The sequence below is a fragment of the Myodes glareolus genome, chromosome 17 (assembly GCF_982192425.1).
Source record: "Myodes glareolus chromosome 17, mMyoGla1.1, whole genome shotgun sequence".
Taxonomy (NCBI): domain Eukaryota; kingdom Metazoa; phylum Chordata; class Mammalia; order Rodentia; family Cricetidae; genus Myodes; species Myodes glareolus.
In genome coordinates this window covers 63262908-63267553 of record NC_142042.1, presented here as the reverse complement: position 1 = coordinate 63267553, position 4646 = coordinate 63262908, and the positions used below count along the sequence as shown (strand labels likewise).

The 4646-nt window shown below is 41.2% G+C and overlaps 1 pseudogene; it reads left to right on the top strand.

Annotated features, from left to right (window-relative positions):
* Nucleotides 1–830: 830 nt before the first annotated feature.
* Nucleotides 831–2795, top strand: LOC148119466 (speckle-type POZ protein pseudogene; annotated as a pseudogene).
* Nucleotides 2796–4646: the final 1851 nt, after the last annotated feature.

The window sequence follows — 4646 nt, the reverse complement described above, 5'->3', positions numbered from 1 at the left end:
ATATCTTTTGACTTAAATTTTGAAGTTGAGATACTTTTAAAATATATAGGTTGGATTAATCCAGCAGTACTTTACTCAGATGCCTTTTCACAGCTGTTGCTCCTTCCTCAGCAATCTAACAATTCAAAGACCAGATAATAACAAAAAGTAACCCAATTCTCTGTGTATTTTACATCTTTATGTGGCTTTTTAAAAATTCTATTTCTTTTAATTATATTTTTAATTTTTGATTGTTTTGAGAATGGGTTTCTCTGTGTATCATTGGCTGTCTTACATCTCACTCTGCTGTAGACCTGACTGGCCTTGAACTCATAGACCACCTCCCTCTGCCTCCCAAGTGCTGAGATTAAAGGTATGTGCCACCACAGTGGACTACTCTATTTTTTGAAAGATAGTCTCTATCCTTTTTTTTTTCTCCCAAGTCTACATGTATTTTTAAACACACTGTCATCCACTTAGAGGATTTTTTGTCTGAGTCTGTCTTTACTGTATATCTTGATCTTTTTCTAGTACATGCATCCTTAATATGCTAAGTGATATGCCTACCGTTAGAGTTGCAACTTTGGTAACTGGCTCCAACCCTATTCCTTAGCTTCATGGTGGAGATACTGGCAGGAACCAGATTTATTGCCACAACTCTGTGAAGTTTCAGATCCATGCTATCACCAAGAAACCTGATGCTGGCTGCCCATAAACACCATTTGAGTGTTTGGTAGAAGAGCCTCTTAAAAGTGCTGTGAGATTCTGTGACTAACACTGAGTCAGGGAGTCTCTCTTAAAGGAGTTGTGCCTCTGCACACCAGCAGCAAACAGAGCCTACTGGGGTAATGATGGTTGCCTACAAGCTGTGCCTGATGCTGTTCCTGTCTGTCTAGAATTATTTTGTTTTAAATCTTTCTCAGGCTTTATGTGGAAATTGTTGGCAAAGGTTTGAGTGCCATTTGTACACAGACAATTCTGTCATTCCTGATTCTGAAGTCATTCAGTCCCAAAGAAACAACCAGAGGCTTATGTTAACTATAAACTGTTTGGCCTATTGCTCTGACTTATTACTATCTCTTACAACATAAATTAACCCATAATTTTTATCTATGTTTAGTCATGTGGCTTGATACCTTTCTTCAGTAAGGCATTCTCATCTTGCTTCCTCTGTGTCTGGCTGGTGATTCCGTCTCTGCTTTTTCTCCTCCCAGAAGTCTCCTAATCTGATTGCCCTGCCTATACTTCCTGTCTGGCTATTGGCCAATCAGCATTTTATTAAACTAAAACCTGTGACAAATCCATACAGTGTACAAAAGCATTCTTTCATAGCATGGATTAGCAGAACTACAACCATAACTCTTTCTAATAAATTCCATTATTCATACAAAGAGAGAGTCATTCTCTATTCAGTTACTATGTAGAATCTTAGTACAGCATTTTTGATATGAGTGTATAAAAATGTTCCAAATTATCAAAAGTTGTATATGGGTATCCAAATAAGCTACCTATTGACCTAAGAGTCAATTTAGAAAACAATGAAGTGATATAACAGCCCTATTCTGAACTAGCATTGTAATTTAGATAATTTCAGAGACTCAAATTTCCAGCCTCATAAAGAGTGAACAGAGGAGAAACAGAAACTAAAATATGTATCGTGCCTATTATTGTGGCCCGCAGAGTGAAGAGAAAACAAATTCTACTTCTTCATTTGGATTCAGTTTAACCTTCAAGCTGCCTCCAGGAGAATTGTCACAGGATGCCATAGCCCAGAGCTGAGACTACAAATATTCAACATCCAGAATTTTTTCTGCAGGTAGACCATTCACAACTTCTATTTTATTCAGGGGCAAATGGAGGACAGCATTAGAATCTCAACTTTCTCAACAGGAGACAATGACAAATGGTGTTTGATAGTTCACACAAAGGGTTTCAATGAATAAAACACAGACATCTGTCAGTTAACCAAGAGTTGCTCAGCTCTCCAAAGAGTCCCATTATGACATAATTCAAGTTTTGGATCAACAACTCTGAAAGAGAAAGTAGTGAAATTGTGCCAAGTCTAAAATCTTTCAGGTTCTTGCCAGGATATGAAAGGGGTTACAAAATGTTCATCCTTCAAAGTTTTCTATTCACTATGCATATCAGCTTCTCCCTGAAGGTGAGCTCACTCTCCTCTGCATAAGGATTCTGATCCCAGACACCTACAGAATCTTTGAGGAGAGCACAAAGTCAGAGATCAAGGTTCCAAGGTGCACATTGTCCAGTGAGCTAGGAGATCTCTGGGAGAATTTCCACTTCACAGACTGCTGCCTGGTGGTAGCTGGCCTGGAATTCCAGGCTCACAAGGTCATCTTAGTAGCTCGCTCTCCAGTTTTCAGAACCATGATTTAATATGACATGGAGGAGGGCAGAAAGAACTATGTTGAGACCATTGACCTGAGCCACAAGTCTTCAAGGCAATGATGGGCTTCATTTATAATCAGAAGGAACCAGACCTCCACAGCATGGCAGATGCTGTGCTGGCAGCTGCTGCCAAGTATGATCTGGAGAGTTTGAAGGTCATGTACGAGAGGGCCCTTTTCAGAGTTCCTTCTGTGGAGAATGCTGCCCATAATCTCTTCCTGGCTGATCTCTACAGTGAAGAGCAGCTGTAAATCCAAGTCCTGGGTTTCATTATAACTCATGCTTCAGAGGTTTCTGAGACTGCAAGGTGAAAGACAATTGCAGATTCATACCCCTACCTCGTGGCTGAAGCATACAGTGCCCTGGCTTCTCCTCACTGCTCTGCACTGGAGCCTGTTCTTGAAGCCTGAAGAAATTCTACTACCCTGTCAACTGTGACCTTCACATGTATCCCAGAATCAGCAGTCAACATTGTTACCAATGACACCTGGGTAGACTATGGGTATGTGGAGCATTTACAGTGAATCTGGGGAAAGACAGCCTGGTGGAATAGCCTTTTAAGACAACTGTAAATTTATTGACTCTCAGACTGAGGGAGGGGCAGTGCCAGAATCTGGTATTATCAAAGCAACCTTGACCCTGTTACTGTACTGGTTCAACTTTTTTCCAATACTTGGCTACTGAGATTCAGTTTATTTAAGGCCCCAAGCACATTCATCTAAAATTTCTTTTAAAAAAACTTGTCTGGATTGAACTGAATAGAACATATGATCAAGGGCTCAGAGCAAAATAAATCTGACATCAATAAAATATTAAATGGATAAAAATAGTAAAGATAGCTTTGTGAATTGTAGCGGTGTTTCTGTTCAAAGGCATCCATTACCCCATCTAGCTCTTCTCAGCTGTTGAAGTTTGTGCGGGGTCTGCATGGTCTCATACATACAAAGGTCAATAAAATGATACCTAATGAAATTGCTATACTTGCCCAATCATCATCAGTTAGGTTTTCTCCATCAGCTGATGGGAGCAGACACTGAGATCCACAGTCAAACATTAGGCAGAGCTCAGGGAAACTCAAGGAAGAGGGAAAGTGGTGTAAGAGGGTCCTCTATTTATATGTTACTTTCATTGGTTAAGTAAAGAAACTGCTTTGGTTTTTTGATAGGGCAGAATTTAGATAGGTGGAGTAGACCAAACAGAATGCTGAGAGAATGAAAGCAGAGTCAGGCAGACACCATGACTCACCTCTCCAAGATAGACACTGGTTAGACTCATGCCAGTAAGCCACAGTCAAGTGGCGATACAGATTATTAGAAATGGGTTGAATCAATATGTGAGAGTTAGCCAATAAGAGGCTAGAACTAATGGGCCCAGCAGTGTTTAAATGAATACAATTTCCGTGTAATTATTTCAGGTAAAGCTTGCCAGGCAGCTCGGAGCCAAGTGGGAAGGGAAGCAGCCCACTGCTCATATTACTACAGATTAGCTCCTCAATGTGGTGAACTGGATTCATGTAAATCCTGAGAGAGATTAATTTTAAACACAGAGAAAACAGAGTTTACACAGCTTTTTGCTGTTTTCTAGGGCTAGCTGTAGAGAGAGATTTTCTGATTTAGCAAAAGCAACAGGAGAAAAGCCGCAACATTTTAAAACGTGGCTTCCTTGGCCCTGCCACCAGTGCAAACACCGGCTATGGTGCATTTGTGAGCCTGAGTGTTTGGGTGTCCACTTGGGATCCAGAGGAGAGTAGCTGAGTAATTATTTCAGGTAATGCTAACTGGGTGGCCAGGAGCCAGTCAGGATGGGAAGTGGCCAGCTGCACCTTTTACTACAGGGAAGGCAGGATTGTATGAGGGATCAATGATACCAGGAGAACAGGGCCCACAGAATCAACTAAGTGGGGTCATAGGGACCAACAGAGACTGAAGAGCCTGCATATGTCTGTACTAAGTCCTCTGTATACATGCTGTTGTGTTTAGCTCAGGGGGTTTTGTGGGACTCCTAACAGCAGGAGTGTGGGAAAACTCTGACCTGTTTGTCTCATCCTAGGAACATTTTCTTCCCTCTGGGTTGGCTCCTTCAGTCTTGATGTGAGGATTTGTCCTACTCCTATTGCATCTCATTATGATGTGTTCAGTTGAGATCCCCAGGAGGCCTGTGCTTTTCTGAAGGGAAATAGAGAAGCACTACATCTGGGTGGAGTGGAGGGAGGGGAGACTATGGTCAGGATATATTGTATGAGAGAAAGATAAGTAAAAAGA